This window comes from Calidris pugnax, unplaced genomic scaffold, assembly GCF_001431845.1.
Source record: "Calidris pugnax isolate Ruff unplaced genomic scaffold, ASM143184v1 scaffold44, whole genome shotgun sequence".
Lineage (NCBI taxonomy): Eukaryota > Metazoa > Chordata > Aves > Charadriiformes > Scolopacidae > Calidris > Calidris pugnax.
In genome coordinates this window covers 41890811-41910011 of record NW_015094506.1, presented here as the reverse complement: position 1 = coordinate 41910011, position 19201 = coordinate 41890811, and the positions used below count along the sequence as shown (strand labels likewise).

At 39.7% G+C, this 19201-nt stretch overlaps 1 long non-coding RNA gene across 1 annotated transcript in view; it reads left to right on the top strand.

The window, feature by feature from the left end:
* Window positions 1-19201, top strand: part of LOC106901132 — a 56120-nt gene that overhangs the window by 25690 nt on the left and 11229 nt on the right. The window contains exon 6 of the long non-coding RNA XR_001414252.1: window positions 2571-2681. This is a non-coding gene — a long non-coding RNA (uncharacterized LOC106901132). The remainder of the gene's footprint in view (window positions 1-2570; window positions 2682-19201) is intronic.

Here is a 19201-nt window from a genome sequence, read left to right as displayed (position 1 = left end):
AGTCATTTTTAAAAGGCCCGGAAGGGTGAGCAACCTCCTCCTTTACATGTTTAGCCGGAAGATTTGCTGGCACTAACTGTCCTAGTCTGTCTAACTGGATCACTGACCTGACATAATGAAATCATCATGAAGGTTTTCTGTTTCACTGAACACTTTTTCCCCTTCCCTCCTGGAGAAACAAAGGCCTTTCTCCTTAGGTAATGCCCACTCCAAAACAGGCATGTCATCACCTATCAGCTTTTGATGAATATTTCCTCCCAGCCGCAGTTCATCGTGTAGAAGAGTGAGATGCTCTTTTCTGAACTCATCTCCATTAAAAAAATCATGTGAAATAGAACCTTTGTCAAAATGGTAATCAGAAATCCTGCTTTGCCTCTTTAGGTATGCAATTCCTTGGTAGAGCTGTTACTTTAATGTGCTGGGATGGGAGACAAAGTGAGGAATATTTCCCACAGAGCATTCACATGAACAGATTGTAATTCAGGATGTAGAACTGCTTTTGCTATGGAAGCATAGGATGCAATATAGGCCATGTTCACACTGCACACAGCTCTTATACTGGACCAAAGCTGTATTATAATTTCCCAATTACTGCTGCAGAAGAGCAGAAAAGAAGTTCCTAGAAAAGAGTTAACATGAATCTAGCACCAAACAACTGAAATTTTGCTTGGACAGCTCTAAAGCAAATAGACTTGTTTTCACTGTTCAAAAGAAAACTCTGGAGGATGTATATTACAGTATCTTTCTAGTTTTGGGAGTATCCATAAATAATTTAAGAAATGCTTGAGGCATGCATTTGCATGGTTAGGGCTATGTCCATCCTGCTCCTCTCAGTGTTTGAAGATTTCTCAGGGGTGAAGAGAAGGAGGAGGGTGCTCACTACCTCTTGATGGGAATGGTATAATTGCATGCCATAACACCATGAGCTGGCACTGGTGCTCAAAGCAGCAGCTTTGCAGTATACCCTTCCCCAGAACCTTCTTGGTAGCTCATTGCCTCCACCCTTGTGCTTAAATTTCTCGTGCAATAGTGCAGGGAGCCTTTTGTCTGCTCTGAAACTCATGTCAGATTTCGCTTGTATCTTGTTCCAGTTCTGACACTCAGCTTTGTGCTCAGTGTAGCTCTGTGCTGGGGTGAAGAAGCACAACAGTTGGCAGAAGTGGAGGAAGCTGTCAGGACGTTTTTCTTGGTGGTAATGTTGGCAAATGCCAGCTTAAAACACTTGTGAACTTGTGGCCTGACATTGGTCATTAAGAATAATGTGTGTTGGAATTCCAGCAGTACTGTGCATTTTTATGGCTGAAGGACAAGTCATGAACAAAGTTTTTCTTTATGTTTAAAGATGGTATCTTACATAATTAAAAAGTGAGGCACTTGCCGCAGCTTCTTGATATATTCTGAGCTCTTAATGGAGTAACACAATTTATTATAGCCTCTTTATTCCATTCTCCAGCTGTACAGGTCTTGGGTTCAAAGTACGGTGTTTCCCTAGAAATTCAGACCACAGTAAAGGATTTAGCCTAGCCTTCAGCCAGCCAGCTCTGACTGCATCGACCCAAACTCCATTTGAAGAAACACATTTCTTTAATTTTACCTTGAAATCATGTCACAGGCTGGATACTGCTTTCAAGAGAGAAAGATTATTATTATAAATAGATAACCATGGCTTCAGGCTGCACCATTTGTTACTTCAATCTCAGTTAGGTCCATAATAATGTTTGTGCTCAGGAAATCCTCAAGAGCATGAGAGTGCATTTGTATGGCCTGTTAGGCACAAAATTGCCTGTTTTATTGGTGCAATAGAGGTGTACCTTTTAAAAATTTTACTCCCTGTGTTTATAACTGCTCAACTAAAAAAATCACAAAATGGACATGGAACTGCCTGGTAATACAAAGACAGTGGCTGCTAATGCAATGTTCACATAATTTAAGATGCCACTTTTCTTAACATACTAATCTACTGCATTTCTTCAACCTACTTTTCAGAATTCTTTCCCAAACAACATCCACACCAAAACAGAACTGGAGACATCCAAGCAATGGCATTGCATGACAATCTCATGAAATAAACAGCAGCTTTTTTTCCTTAAATGGTTTTGTTACTGAACAGGTTGCACTCTACTACAAGGATATAGGTTAAGTGGTGTCTACTCTGTGTTTCAACACACAAAACAACCTCTAGTTGTTTCACCTCCACGGTTGGCTAAATCACATCACGATATGTCAGCATCCTGTGTTTTTGCTTGCCTCAGTAGCAGTTATCAACTTAACCCTACGTATCACTGTTGTGATCACTACCTCGTGAGTATATGTGTTGACTTTTGAGAAAGTGCATTACTTTGCAGTCCTCCTGCAAATGAAGTTTAAGTGTCATAGTTCAGTCTATAATAGTACAACTGCATCATAATCCAGTCATGTACTCGTTATGTTTGTCCAGAGAGTCATTCTCACAGACAAACCTCCACCCTAGGTGTTAGGTGCAACAGGTCTGTAAGACATGTATGCTGGTGGTAGCTGTCATTTAGAGGGATTAGAAATTAACCTTTTTTTTTTCCTCTCTTTCTGCTAAGGGAATGAAATCCCTGGGTAACTTACAGCTCAGAAGTCTTCTTATGCAGGAGCCTGAAGAAAGCCGCAGATCTTCCTTTGGATTTTCAGAATGGGAAGGACACAAGGCTTTGGTAAGCTCATGACAGATATTGTTTCCCCCATGCTTTCACTGCTGCCAGGGTCTTTTGCCTGCAGGAATCAACACTTCCAACTGGCAGAAATAACATAGCTACAGCCACTCCATCTCCAGTGCTCCCTTCCTCTTATCAAAATTTAATCCTTGTCTCTGAGGCACTTCATTTTGCCATGTATCCCTGCTGAAATCAGTGGGACTGCTCATCTGAATAAACTGTGGAAAATTAGGTTGTTATTCTTTAGAGAAAACATAGATGAGGCAATGCTGCAAAGCAGCACTGCGGCCGTTAAGACTCCACTAGTATAGACTACCTAGCTAAGGGTTAGATACTAGTTCTGTTCAAGGATAAAATCTTCTGATTGATTTAAAAACCTCCCTGGAACTTTCCAGGTTTCTGGTGGTGTTATGTTACAGAAGGCAGGTATTGCCAGGTTTTGGAGTGAATTCAGAATTATGACTCTAATCAAACAGTCACAGGCACTTGATATTTCTCACATTGTTACTGTGGGGTACAAACATAGATATTAACTACAGCTTCCTAAACTATTTGGTTTATTAAATCACTGGTATCCTCCTTTCCTTTTTTAAAAATTTGTTTAATCTTTTATATTTTGCATACCTAGACTAGTACTAAGAGTTTACTATACCATACCTTAAAGCTAGGACATTGTTGTTAATGGAAAAGCTTTTGCAGCAGTGTCAAATGAGACAAACTGGACAAATTCTTAAGGGACACGAAAGGGTAGTCTCTTAGTACTTATCTGGATATGTACAGCTTTCAGAATTAAAAAAGGATTTATTGTCATACACTGACTATAAATCATCTATATATCAGGAACTTGGGACTGAAGCAGAAATGAAAATACCATTCTACACGATCACATAGAAAGTCTGTGTTGGGACTAGAAATTGAACTGAAAATGTCCTCACCCTGTGACAGTCACAGCCAGAATCTGTCAGAATGAAGAGAAGCCACTCTCTGCCTTTTTTTCTTAAAGCAGCAAATCTGCAAAAGATGCCAGATTACATTGAAGTTCTAATACTATTTTTTATTAGAACAGATTAGAAAAGTATTTTTTTCAAGTGAGAAAGTCACAGAATCACAGAATGACCATGGTTGGAAGGGACCTCTGAGATCATTGAGTCTAACCTTAAAAAAAACCAACACAAAACACAACACCCCACCACATCACACCCACCCACAAACCAATAATCTTGGGCACTAGAGCAAGCCCTGAAGAGCCTTGTCTACACGTTTCTTAAATCCCTCCAGGGATGGTGACTCCACCACCTCCCTGGGCAGGCTGTTCCAGTGCCTGAACACTCCCTCAGTAAAGTAATTCTTCCCAATATCTAATCTAAACCTCCCCTGCCTTAACTTTAGAACATTTCCTCTGGTCCTGTCATTATTCACTTGGGAGAAGAGGCCAACACCCACCTCTCTACAACCTCCTTTCAGGTAGTTGTAGGGGGCAATGAGGTCCCCCCTCAGCCTCCTCTTCTCCAAACTAAACATGCCCAGTTCTCTCAGACTCTCCTTGTATGACTTGTTCTTTAGACCCCTCTCCAGCTTGGTGGCTCTCCTCTGGACACGGTCCAGCAGCTCAATGTCCTTCCTGTAGTGAGGGGCTCAGAACTGAACACAGTACTCAGGTGAGGCCTCACCAGTGCCGAGTACAGAGGCAAAATGACTTCCCTACTCCTGCTGGCCACACTATTCCTGATACAGACCAGGATGCCATTGGCCTTCTTGGCCACCTGGGCACACTGCTGGCTCATGTTAAGGTGGCTGTCCACCAACACTCCTAGGTCTTTTCCTTCTGGGCAGCTTTCCAGCCACTCTTCCCCAAGCCTGTAGCGCTGCCTGGGGTTGTTGTGACCGAAATGTAGGACTCAGCACTTGGCCTTATTAACTCATCCCGTTGGTCTCAGCCCACTGATCCAGTCTGTCCAGATCCCTCTGTAGAGCCTTCTGACCCTTAAGCAGATCAACACTCCCACCTACTTTTGTGTCATCTGCAAACTTACTGAGGGTGCACTCAATCCCCTTATCTAGATCATCAACAAAGATATTGAACAAGACTGGGATATTAAACAAGACTGGTCAAAAGACCTGAAAATAAAAGACTGTAAACATTCTACCTCCTGTACTGGGCTGGACAGTCTTTTCTCTCCAGCCCTATCTATTCTCAGTCTAGCAAATTTCAGTAGCTTTCTGATTTGGACCAACTTCCACCATCCCACCAGGTACCTCTTAAAATTCTCTTTTCTTTAGCTCTGGGCTGACTACATGTTTGTTTTCTGCTCCCCTCTGCCTGTTTCAGCACCTTAGCAGCTTCCTGCCTGCCAAGTCTGTCCCTTCCCAGCTGCCCAGCTCTGCTCTCCTGCACCTTTTTCCTGCTGAGCGAGTTCAGTTACCATCAGAAAAGGAGCAACTGTCCCGTCTGTAAAATATTCCTCTGTTGCCAAAGCCCAGTGGTCAAGGAATGGCAAACAAGCAGTCTTCCTACCTGCTGCCTAGCCATAGATTTTTCAAAGGAACATAAAAAACACTAACTGCAAACCAGAAAATTAAACAGATGCTATTCATCATAGTCCCACCCCAGCACCTGGATTGCAATACCATCTCTTACCACATAAGCTCTTCTCTCTCTTCTATGTCTTTTTCCTGTATGCCTATCTCTCCCTGTCAGCCCAAGTCCCTTTTTATTTTCTGTAATCTATATCAAAAGAATTTAATTTTTATTAAACTTTTCACCTCTTGTTCCAAAGACTTGATGTTCCTCAGATCATCTTATTTTTTTCTTCTGCTCACTTGTAATTTACTTTTAATTCAAGACGACTTTCCTTTCCTTGCTTGCTTGAAACCTGGTACGCTGTTTCTGATTATTTTTCTCCATTCTGAATGTACTCATCCCAGTCTTTCTTTTCCTGGCAAACCCTGTGTCCTTGGCATGAACACAGTTTTGAACACCGACTGAGGTGTATTCAGACCATACCCTTGCAGGGACCCTGGCCTGTAGGGGCACTGACATAGATATTGATTTATTTTCATTTAGGCCAACTCAGAATTCCTCTTTTTTTTTCTTTAGTTTAAATTTGGCCTTTATTTTAAAAAAAAACCTTATGCCTTACTGTTCATGCCTTAGATTGCTACCAAGTAATGATGCCTACTTCTCCACTCTTTTTTTTTCTTGCTGTTGACAAATAACCAACTGCTGTGCATTTCCAGGACTGGAGCTGTCTATTTCTGCTTGTGTTCCTACTATCCACACTAATGTCCATTCTCAAATTCCTTATTTACTTTTTTCCCTCTGTACCCCAGAAGTTTTATCTGATCTGTCAAGCTTCTTTTATAATTGTGTTCATGTTCTTGACCTTGTCATATGTTATTTTCTTTATAAGAACATGGGAATTGCCAAATCAGAAAACAAACAATGATTCATCAAGACTACTAGCTTGTCAAAGAGGGCAGAAAAAGCTCAGAGAATACCTAGACAGGAATACAGTATTATAGAAGGGGATATAAATCCTCCTTGGCTTCCAGCATTGATCAGTTTGAGCCCTCAGGCTTTAGATTATGTAGTTTACTGTTCTTATTTCGGCTAGTATAAACTACCTATGGTCTTTTTGTGCAGGTGTATTTGATTCTGGTTAAATTTTACCAAAATTTTGGCTCAGAAATATTGTGTAGGTTATTTGAGTATTACATGAGAAGCCTTATTCAATGCTGAGAAAATATCTGCTTACAGAAAAACTCCCTGGTTTACCTAAATAAACAAACAACTGAAAAAAAAGAAGTATTTCTTTTCATGGACCTACTCTGAAACAGGATCCTTCCTCTCTGTTTTTATGTTTATATGTGACTCTTGTCACTCTTAAAAATAGCTGGGATGGAAATAATAGAAATTAGATTTTGCCCCTTTAGCTTGAAGCAGGAGGTATATAACTCTTAGTATTTTATGTCCACATACCAGTACTAAGACTCCAAGGACAGAACTAGCTTGTTCATATAAATTAACTTTGTCAGAGCTAGTCAAATTTTGCAGTCATCCCAGTTCCCTCTGGTGTGTTCAGCCCAAGTAGGTGATGCATGTAGTGTTTTCTGTGCTTAGTAGCATAGGATGCTCTGTGGTCTTCCTTTAAACCTCCAGAATTATTTTCAATCTTTTCTACTGAAAACAATGCCCAGAGCTGCCTCTTTCTGCAATTTATTTATATGAACTTTGACAACTTTCATGTACAAAAGATGGTGCTTAAACATTACCCATGTTTTTGCCTTCTTTCCTACCAATCACAGCCCCGGAGGAGGTTTGAGTAATTTGGTTTCACTGATTGCAAATGAGCAGGAACTTCAGATGCTATGTGTTGTTTTCTAACACAACCTTGTTAATCAGAGAGGCACCCAGAGAGACCAGCTGCATGCAACTGAACCTCGGCCATCTAGTTAGTGCTAGCTTGCCTGGGTTGCTTCTTGAGCCCTGCTCTCTCCCAGCATCAATTCAGCATGGGCAATACTTGTTCTCCAGGGCTGGTGAGGAGGAAGGTGCTGATGTGTATGTATATGCTCTAACTTCCTAGATCAGAAAGGAAAAACCTTCTCTGTATTTGAAACATGTTTCCTATATCTGTCTGAAAAAGCATTTGGTCATCATTTGGTATCATTGCACTCTTGGCGCATAGGTATTTAAAAATGAAAGGAGTGCTGGATCTTTAGAGGAACAATAACACATTTCGTGTGAATGATAGCTCCTACGGACTTTTAATGGTTACAAGGCTGAAGAAGGCATTTGCTCTTGAATGCTTAGCAGCTGATTCAACACAGGCTGATTAGATAAAGAAAAGAGAGTGGAAGGATAATAAATAAAAGAGCACTGTGGTGAGGGTTCTAAGGAAATGAAAAACATTTATTGATAATCAATCTATGGTAGATTTTGATAATGAACTCCTGTATAATAAGCAGCCCGTGTGCTCACCCTGCCACTGGAATTCTAATGAGGAAGATAATAGATCCAAATTAGAAGTTTTCCAGTGAGCCTGTTATTAAAACAATTAAACATTTTAATGCAAGTAAACAGAAGTTTCAGTCTGTATTTTTGCCATTAGGATATATGTTATTTTAATTTTGTTTTCTTACTAATAAAGGTGCTATACTCGTTAGAGTTTTATGATTACTGTCCCTTAAACCAGGTGAGACTATTGTGGGTGAAATACTGGGGCTAAACATCAACATAAGATTGTGTAATTATGTTGTACTGGGTAGGTAAAAAAAGTTTTCGTGTCAAGCCACAGAAATATGGATATGAAAGTCCTGCCCTTGAAGGTTGTAAGCCCTATTGACCTATGTTCTACTGCAAGGCAATGGATGTGTACGTGACTCCGTAGTTAAAAAATATGAATCTATCTGTCCAGGGGTTAATCAGATTTCTTCTTGCATCCAGAGAAGCTATGATCAATCCCTTGCTGTGCTCTGTTGGAATGAGCAGTGACCACAGTGATCCCCACATTTGAGCAGAGGTGTTTTCCCACCTTCTGACGACGCCCCTATGCTTAAACACTTGTTAAAATTCTGCCTCAGTAGCTATAATATCTTCCATCAACTGCTTCTCACCAGCCTGTTGAGACTCTGTCTCTCCACCTTATTTAGCTACTGTTTAGCTTATCACTTGTTACTCTCATTTTCTTTTTCCAGGGAACTTACTGCATGATTGATTCTTGCTAATTCTGCCAGACAGTCCTTAACTGTTTGTTTCCAAACAGGCTTGTCACATCACTTTAGCAATTTATGCTGTGCTCTCCTTCTCCTCTCTTTCCCACCACAGCCACCACTGAAACTAGGGCCCAAGTGGTTGCCTGAAAGCTGAAATGGGTCACTGTGGCTCCATGCACCATTTTGCTTCTCCCAGCACTGTCTCCTCTTCCCTTTTGCAAAAGCAGGTTGAGCAGTTGACCACAAGGTGTAAATTGTTTTAATCTTTCCTGTTTCTTTGAATAGCTCAGAGTGAATTTAGTATTTCAGCTTCTACCAAGCTCATCAGAATATTCCATGTCTGGGAGGTGTGTGTTGGGAGGAAAACAAGAGAAAAGAAATGAGAAAGGAAATGAGAAAGGAAAAGAGAAGGACCAAAGCCATTAACAGAATGCCTTAGACAGCTTCATGAATTTTAATTTTCCCAGACAGTGACCAGGAAACAATGTCCTTTAGGATGAAAGATGACTCAAGTACACAGAGCAAGTTTCACATGCATTCTTGTGGCAGGTAAATATGATGCTCCTGAGGGGAGAAAAGCCTTTTGAGTTATTAGTGTCCGGGTCCCAAGTAGCCCTGGCCTCAAGTAGGAGCCCTCCTGCACCCCCTGCCCTGGGCCTCTGCCCCTTGCTGCTTCCTGAGAGTTACACATAAGGATATCTTAGATATAAAAAAAAAACATAAATTGCAGCTCAGAAGACTGCCGCATGACCATAACATATGGACAGTTCTGTTTCTTCTAGAATTATGAAAAATATCTGTGCAACTGATAAGTGAAACGTTCACAAATCATGATCAAGGGAAAAGATTTAACAACTTTCCGAAAAGATCGGAAGTGTTAAGCTAAAATACAAACCAGTAGCTGCTTCAGTCTTTTTTATGTACATCAGTCTTCTATTTTACCACTATCTCTTTTTGACATGAACACTCAAATTCTTCTTCAAATTCTATTTGCTCTGATGAGACATCTTAGCTCACTTTTAAAGGACTTGACAGTGTCCAAAGGTTGGTGGTTGAATTAGTAGTGGTTCAATCTCAGACAGAGATTGCTATATGGTGATCAAATCTGTTTAATAAAACAATTACTAACATAGAATAACAGGAAAAAAAATGCCTAAGCCAATACCAAAACCAAGACAAATTGAGTAGCATAAGGTATTAGAGAAAGATATTGATTTAATATCATACTAACACAACAGGTTGACATTTTGAAGAACATCTAATTTTTCCATTCAAGAGGATTTTGGGGCTGAGGGGGAGCAGGGGTTGTTAGACTTCTTATTCAATGTAATGACTTACATCACATGTGGCAGCTATACATACCAGACATACATTAATAATATGGATTTGAGCTAGCTTCTCTCAGAACACTGTATTTTCTAATACTAGTGTTACCCGACAGGATTTTGAGGAAGTGCATGATACTTGTGATGGAGTTCACATCTCTTTGAGCTGCCTGCAAAAGCAAACAGATTCCACTGTATTAATTTCTTAGGAAACATTCACGTTTCCTCCCTACCTACAAACCCCAGAAATTTGGAAGTGAGATTGTATGTTTGTTCTCTTTTAAATAAGCTTGTAATTTCAGTATCCAGAAAACTGAAGCTTAACCCCCAGTCAAGGTAAATCACAGGTTCTTGTCCTGAAGGGATATCATACCTTATCCTTTATACTTTCGCTTGTGAATGCCCTTCATTCTTTACAACAACATCAATTTCCACTACTTGTCCAAGCACTTCTGCAGACAATAGTGCTTTTTTGGACCATATGATCATCCTATATGGAAGAGTTTCCCAAAGTTAAGTCAAGTCATTTATCCATTGCCCTTTCCTCATCTCTTACATACAAACACCAAATTCTGTAATGTTCATAGTGTCAGATAGTAACTGGGGGACTTTTTTCCACTTTCTCACTCCATTCCTTCTCACCGCATCTTGATTCAATTCAGCTCTAATTTGTGGGGGCCTCTATCTATTGATTAATCCAGTAATTAATACAATGAGTTCCTAACTGGGCAAGACAGGATTAAAGGGAAGGGAAAATTCTAGGTGTTATCATAATAATATAATTGGCAATACAAATAAAAAACTGTCTTCTTTAGAGACTATTTCTCTGTGAAGGAAGGTTGAAATGTGCTTTGTATTCAGTTTTCTCCACTGTAGCTTACATTTTAATACCCCTAAGGTAATTCTCAGAAATGAAAGTGTTTCACTTCTGGGGTCACTGCATTAAGATACACTTGCCATCACGAAGGATACTGTTTATGGCATTCATGTAGGATGGTTTTTCATTTAATTGAACTATGATGACCAGTCTGCCTTCTTTTCCCAACTCAGACAGTTGGCCTTCATCAAAACAATTTGCTTTCTACAGGAAGATGAGACCAACAAGTGACACTGGCATCATGAAATGAAAAAATAGTGATAAATCATACATGACAAATGGAGTTCTAGGAAAGTTTAGGGTGCTATTCACCACTGTTCCCAAGTAGGTTCAATTTATTGTTCACTTAGGAACAGATCCTGTAGCTCATGCAATAAGGTATTGATTTTGTCAATTACTGAGGATAATGGTGTGTATTTCAGAGTTGTTGCATTATTCTTGAATGAAGTTTCTTGTTTACTAAACAGAAATGTGTTTTTCATACATATGTTGTTTGAAACTGTCAGATTCAAGAACAGGCTTGTTTTATATAATTCTCTAAAAATAGAATCATGATTACTGTACAAAATTCTTTCCATTTATTACTGGTAGAATTTAAGTTCTGTTCATATATGTTTTTAAGGACTTCTTTCAGAACTGCATTGCAACTAATCGATCCTTAGTAATTGCCTAAGTTAATAACTTGACTACCAGGAACTGAACTAGTTATTTTTGTTGAGCTGAAATATGAAGTTTGGGAGGTGTCCTTTACTCCTTAATTGAATATATTTCTTATAGCAGCTTTAAAGAAAAAAGAATCACTACCTACTAGAAAATCGGTGGAGGAAGACTGCATTAAGAAGCAATTATTAAATCCTATATGATAAGATGAATTTACACCTACTCCCAGCTAACAGGTAGCTGATTTTCAGAGAACCTCTGAGCTTAAGGGGAACCTAAGCTATCCATAGTGTTACAGCACCACTTTTAGGCATTTTGCCTAAATATTAAATACCGAAGGAAACAGCTGTGACTTAGAATACGTGTCTTCTGCAGATAGCCTAAGTACCATATGGTAAACTTGCACCCAAGATTATGGTTAAGCAGTTTGCACGTACAGGTCAAGTCACTAATTCGCACAGCTTTTCTCTCCGTATCATCTTTTCCAGAAATTGGGATGAAATGGTGGTTTACAGGCTTGTGCATGTGGAGGACAGGAAAGGACTTAAATTTCTAAGGACAGAAGTGACAGCAGGAAAAAAAAAGAAGAGGTGAAGTATGAAAAACAGCTAATAGAGATATAATTTAAAGTCTTTGAAGTCCTCCTAGCATGATGTCCTTAAGGAATAGAGAGTTCATGAGGTAATTTTTTAATTTTCAGTGGAGTTGATCACAATTGGAGTTGGACTTTGGGAAAGTGGTGAGCTCCTAGTAGACAACTGGTGGACTGACTTCCTATTAAAACCTAGTCACTTCCTTTAGTGTCTCAGTAAGTTCTGAAATTTTTTGAATGCTTTGTCCCAGCTGTAGAAGTTTAGTTGTTCGGAAAAGTGTAGCATGAATTGCTGTCTTGATACTCTACCTGAATAAGAAATAGGTATATTTTTTCACTTGAATGTTTTTATAGGCGCATATAAGTTACAATGTTCTGTCATTGCAGAGTTTGCCTCCTAAACTTCCAGAGGAAGTTGGGCTTGCTTATACCAAATCTGTATGTGAATGGCTAACACACAGAGAAGTACAGCAGTAAATAAGATTTATACTCAGAGTTTATTACTGATGAATAGAGTCATGCTGGTGTCAGGCTAGAAAAGTCCCAAGTTTGATGGGATATGTGATATGCAAGCAGAAGACAAAATTTTACTGAGGTGATGAAATGAGTATAGTTTTCAGAAGGATTTTCAAAGCACTGCCGGAGAGCGAGTCATCCCCCTCCAGCTGATGTTCAGCAAAAGCTGGGTGCCAGAGTCCCTTAAGCTCTCTTATACATTTTGTGCAGTAACTCTACTAGAATGCTCTTAGCCTTATTTATCACCACAGGGAAAGGCTCAGTATTTTTTCTTCCACTTTCCTTTACACTAGGTGGGAAAATTTGTCAGCTTTGTTAGTTAAAGAGGGTGGACATCTTTCATGTTTATGAGATGCAATTGTGTCCCTTGTTTTGTTCACATTATGGAAATGAAGTGTCCCTGTAATACTGTCGGTGAGCTCCTTACTGAAAATGTACATTACCAGGGTTAGGCTTGTTTTCAGTGTGAGAGATTATTTGCTTTGAGACTGTCTCAGTGTCATCAACAGAATTTATAGGTAGTTTGGGAACTATAACTCTTTCTGCTCCATTTCAGATTTTTTTTTAGATTAAGATTTGCAGATCAAATTGACTTCTCCACCACCTTTGAGATCTAACTCCATGTAAACTTGTCTCTGTAGCCCTCCTACACCTTCAACACTTCTGGGCTCTTTCAGGATACGGACTGGGATGGTTCAGCCATGGGAAAAATGAGAGAAGAGCTGTGAAATAGGGCTTGGCATGTTTTATGTGCTTCTACTGGAAGATGTAGGGCCTTGGCATTGCTTTCTGACGAATGTCTCCTAAGGTAGTGCTCCAATAAGAATATCAAGCTGTGTATGCTGGAATACCTTCAGGGCTGTGCTGGAGTCAACCTCCTAGAGTTCTTGGAAAGCATCATATGGATCTGTTAGTGCTCAAGTGGGCCCCATGTCTGACTTACCTGCAGGATGTCTGGCCCTGGCTCTCTGTGCAGGCTGTCTCACTGCCTACCCTCCCTGCTCCTACGAGATAAGGGGCTTACAGTTAGATAACAGGGAGAGTAACCTATGGTTTTTCCTTTCAAGACCTAAGAAGGCTCTGGTGCTGTCCTCATTAAGATGGCAGGGAATTGTAGGGAGTCTGAACACAGGCTGAATGCTGGTTACATGAGAGGAAAAATTCGGGTGTCATATGCTTGATCCTGCCGGCCCTCAGGGCTCCATGGTGTGGAGTGTCTAGCTTGCTCCACAACTTCCCTGGAGTGTGCACATACATGTGCATGGTGGTGTGCACACCTCCGTGTGAACGAATGTAAGGTCCCCTGGTGCAAAGCTCTGTAAAAACCTGAGAAGCAGCCTCCATTGCCCTGTGCCATAGCATAGTGCTCTTTTGTTATGTGGTCATTGCACTGTGGTGAAGCAGATACATGGGTACTGTGTTGCTCATGGTAGGGAAGATCCCATTTCTGTCTTTGCAAAACTTCTTTTCTCATCTAATGCAGAAGTTCAGATTTTATTTTCTTTGCAATTCTTAATGAAATATTACCTTTACAATCTTTTTTTCCCTATTTGTTCCCATCAAGCCCTTTTGCTCTTCAAAGGCTCACTGGACACATGTTTAAAGTAATTTCAATATACAGTAAACTAGAACCTTAAAAGAAGGGCAGGAAATCAGTCTATTATGGAGGGTTTTAGCTGATTTGCCAAATTAAAGTTTCAGATCACCATGCAGCAGTAGATATAATTAAGTGTCAGAGAGAGAGGGCAAAATGCATGAATAAAATATCTTATTGTATCATTATACTTTTATAATAAGATTTACTTGTCAACTTAAAATGTAATAATGTAACTAACAAGATAATTTATTTCTCAGTGTAATGAAGACATACAGAAGGCAGAGGCAGGACCTTGTAAGATGCCAGCTTCAGTCTGTGGCTGAGTCTGTCTGCTAGCACACACACTTAATGAAGGAAAAACCCTACTGAAGGAGGGAGCATAGCTGCGTAGGATGGATAGCGGATGAGGAAAGAGGAGTAGGCATGAAGTTTGGATGTGGTGGAGGAGAGAAAGATGAGAGAAAAGCTGTGATGACAGAAGGCATAAGAGTCTGCTGGGGAAGACGCTACCGTATGCATTTCTCCAACTGATAGAGCAAGACATTTCCATAATGTAAACTTTATGCGAAAGAAGGTTAAAATAACTAATTGCCTTGGTGTGGGCTGAAAAGATATATATGGAAAGCTATCCCAGACTGGCTGACACATGCTAACTTGTCTGGCTGTGTAAGTTTTAATGATGCCTTCCTTAGGATGAAGGAGGTCTACTGGAAGTCAACCAGGAATACAGAAATCTTTACAAGTTTCTACCTAAATTAACTACATCTGATGGAGACACTGCAGTTTACAAAAGTGTGACAGCTGCATAAAGGGCTATGAGGAATAGTTTGTTACCATCTAAGTTCTAAGACTTTGACAGGACCAAGTCCTGGAAAGGTCCTGCTTGTCACCATTTCTAGATGATGAACAATGTCCTTCACTTGCTGTCTCTAAATTCTTGTCAGTGGAATAGCGTAAGAACAGGCATGTATTTCCAAAGAATCAGAGGTCTACCCTACCATTCTCTCTGGCTTCAAAAATAGCAACCCAGGGAGGTGCAGCATGAGACCATGTATGAGCTACTATGAAGACTCTCATTGCTTTCTTCCTGGCTCATTCCCACAGACACTGGTGCTTCCAGTGACTGCCATACTTTTGCAGGGCAATGAGAGGAACACATCTCCTTGTGCCAGAATGGAACGCTAAGTGTAGGTGTACTGGAGCTATGTTCAGCATGACTACAGCAGGTGAATGGATGCAGGACTCTCTCAGGGATAGGATGACACATCCTGAACTGGTCTGCTGATTCTTATATAGACCTCAGTTTTGGCCAAGTGCTGCGGGAGCTGGCTCTTGGTGTTGTCTGTGCAGATCTGTAGGGATTCAGTGAAAGTGGTTGCAGGATAGGCTACAGTCTGTGAGAATGCTGGAGCATGGTAGGAGGTGGTGACAGGCTCCCTGTATCCTTATGGAGGAAGAAAGAGTTGCTGTGATTATCATCCATGGTACACTTCCAGCCGTGCAACGCTACATTGTGGAAAGTATGTCATTTCTGTATAATCTACTGTCTCTCTCGTATATCTCATGTAATCTACACAGCCAGCCAATACACAGAATAGTAATTGCACACAAAGTGCATTCCTGAACTGTGTAGCATAAATATGAATGAGAGGGAACATACTGCACTTTAAATCCTTTGTATATTATGTTGCATGTTATGACAATTAGTATACTGTGGTACATTATTCAAAATGTGAGAAGTATAGTACCTGCAAATGATGTTTTGTTTTTCTCCTCATAGCTGCCAGATGGTGTGGAACCATTTACACAACATCTGAGTGTTAGTGAATTTTAAGCAGGGAAAGGATTCTGCTTAGTGTTTTGTTTCTCTGTTGTTTTTTTTTTCTTTTAAGTTTTGTTTTGTTTTTTTTTTATTCTTAGCTACATAACATATTTGAAAAACATGAACAGACCAAAAGAAAAGGCTATTTAATGTATTCCTTATTTTATCTTCCCAAGACACTTCAGGGACTTTCACTTACGCAAAGAAAGAACAGAATTTCTCGCTGTTTATATGATGGTGGAAAATTAGGGAAAGTGTTATTCACTTTATTATTATTATTATTATTTTGTTTCTTCACAGAGGTCTGTTGTGATATGACAGTGCTCAGAGAGCCAAATAGAACACTCGTTTCAGGACTATTTTAAGAGACCTCTTAGACATGAATGAAAATATGTACCACACAGACCCTCATGACATAAGGCAGCATTATATTGTCCTTCTGTTCAAAAAAGAGGACTAACAAAAGAGATCTTCCACTCATATACAATTTGATGAGCATTTAAGGAACAAGTGTACAACCTTTCTCTCTACTATAGTAAAATATATATAAAAAGTGTTCCTGGCTACTCTACATAGAAGTGTTATTTGCCTGAGTGGGCCATTAGTCTTAATTTGTTTCTTCTTGGATGGCTGAGATGGTCTTGGATGGCCACCAACAGGCCACAGCCGAGGTCAATATCCTCAGACTGACTCAAATCAGCTCTCCAAAGAGACCAGAAAGTTTTTAAAATTAGTAAAGTTTTGTTTTATTTGAATGGAACATCACTTTTTAAAATAAAAGCTCTAAGCAAATAGAGAACACAGGCGAAGTTAAAGCCCAAAATAATAGTTTTACATACAACTCTTAACCTGCCCACTGTGTCCTAGCCAACGGGTTCTTGTTTCTAAGCTTCACTGCAGTTAACACTGTAATGCTAGCTTATAAAAAACTGCTGAATCCCCTTTGGTTTTAGGAAATTCCTTTCCATTGCCTCTGGGGTCTTCCTGTGCTGTGATTCTTTCACGTGTCATAGCATACAGCGGCTTGAGCCTTCTATTCCCAAATATGCACAAAATTTCTTCAAGAAAATGTGCAATCTTTTGTTGTCTTCTAGATGTTCTACCTGACCTAATCCAGAAATGTTTTCCTTCTTAAAGAAACTGTTGAAAACAAACAAGTCAAAAATATCCCTAAACATCCCAAGTATGTTGTGATGATGGGAGACTTGAATTCTCCCCTCTGCAATGAAGGCTGAGGCTACAACTATACTGCAGCATGTTTAGACAGACCTCCATTAGCTTAAAATTGCCTTTCTTGTAATCTGCTGGCAGTGCTGTGTGATACTACACTCTTGGTGTGAGCTCTAGGGAAGCTGGGAAAAACTTTAGATACAAAAGTCCACTGAGCTGCAGCTATTCTGCTGGTGCTGACCCACGTAAAGCTAGCAAAAGTGTGTGTATGTGGGCTACAATTGTTGCTGTGTAAGCTTATCCCTAATGCACAGTAAACGTTTTATGCTGTTGAAGTCATATACTTGATTCATTGACTGGCATTTTTCCAGTGACCTTTTTCTAGGTTTCAGTAATTTCTTTTTCTGTTACCAATTCCAGTCATGTCGCTATAGTGGGTTCTGTATGTAAAACCTGATATCTTGAAATCCCATCAATGTGTTTGGTTGCTTTTTCTTCTTAAATGAAAATAACCAATATATCTTCGTGATCAACTTAGAGAAATTACCATTTTCTTAATTTTTATGGAAAAAATAAAAAAGGAAAAAAGTTTTGGAGATTTCTGGACCTGGCACACTGTCTTCTTCCCTTGAAAGAGTGTAAGAGGTGGATTTGAGTAGTGACCTTTGCTGCACGTACAAGGGAGAAGGGAAGGAGAACTGTTGCTAACCTTCAGTTTCCAGCATTCTCCCACCTGTTCACGCTGTAGGAAGTCGCTAACATTCAAAGTCAAATTCCTGAAGTATTTGAGCATTTGAAGTTTGCGTTATAATATTGGCCAGTGTAAGTAACTTCTATCCAGTCTTGGAGAAAGGGAGGTTAAGCAGAATGGAGGAGATATTGTATTACATTGCTAGCTGATTAGGGTCATTCAACCTTATAGAACATACGTAATTTAATATAACCTGATATAGTGCATCTTCAAGAAATACAGTTTTCACAGTAGGTAGAAGCTTGTGGGCAGGTAATAAAATCCCCGCACTGACCAGAAACTGTTGTGAACATCTGTTCCCTGACTACTTAAATTATACTTGGACAGTTTGATGCATCTCTGGCATCCATCCCATGTTCTAGTGGAATGAAAATGGAAGAGAAGAAGAATGTAAAATCAGAGAATCCTGTTGGGCTGTAATCTTTCTTTCTGCTCTTTCTATTTTCTTCTCCCTCCAGTAAATCTGTCACATCTTTGTTTAGAAACCCATGACATCCTTTCTTTTCCTCAGTTGTATTTGCAGCTGCCTGCTTACTTATTTTGCGTACATTGATTACAGCCATGCAAGGCTTCAGACTTAATTAAAAGGCATGGTAAGAGAAAGATAGAGGTTTCTATAGAAATACCTTCTTGTGGTATGTCCTGTTGAGTTAAATCCAGCCTAGCAAACTATAATTTCCCAAATAAATTATTCTTCCATGAATCTCATCTCTCAGTACCATCTCCACCTGAATTCTGCTGGGCTGGTGTCACACTCAGAGGTGTTATATAGCCTTGGAAAAAAAAAGCTAGGAGAAGGATGATTTTTTTGGTTGAAACTACTATGGTGACACAAAAATATGAACTGCCTTCAGCTTCCCCAGATATTACAGCAAAAGAACAATTAGTTTCCATTCCCATATTAAAGCTAAACTTGCCCAGTTTTTAAACTGTACTTATGCACCTGAAGTGTTAGTGTAATGTAGCAAATTTTCCATACTGGCAAAAACAGTGCTTGATTTAGCAAAAAGTGAAAATCAAAGCCACTGCACAAATTTTAAACTCCATCTAAAACCGGCAATAATCATTGATTAAGTCAGAGTTATTAGTGTTTTTAAGGATCTTTTTATCCCATTTTGGCTCAAGGATATAATCTCATTTTGGCATGCTTGCATGAAAATGGGTTGTTGCCTGGGGCTTGGCTTCCACAACAGTAATTTGGAATATGAGTCATCTATCATTAGTTTATGCATATGCAAAAATGTAGGCCTTGTGTTTATGGCCGTGGAGGAAGACTACAGTATGTAATAACAGGTGTACTTCAACTGTGTGGCCTTAGGAGATGCTCCAGCTGATATTCTTCTCTGCCAATGGCAGAGAAATCCTTTACCATATACGCTGGTATAAATCTACTCCATACACAAAAAGGAACACATTGTGATTTCAGTAATCGTACCAGGCACAAAATGCAACTACTAGCTTTTATTCAAATAAAATTCTGTAATCCTTTCCACAA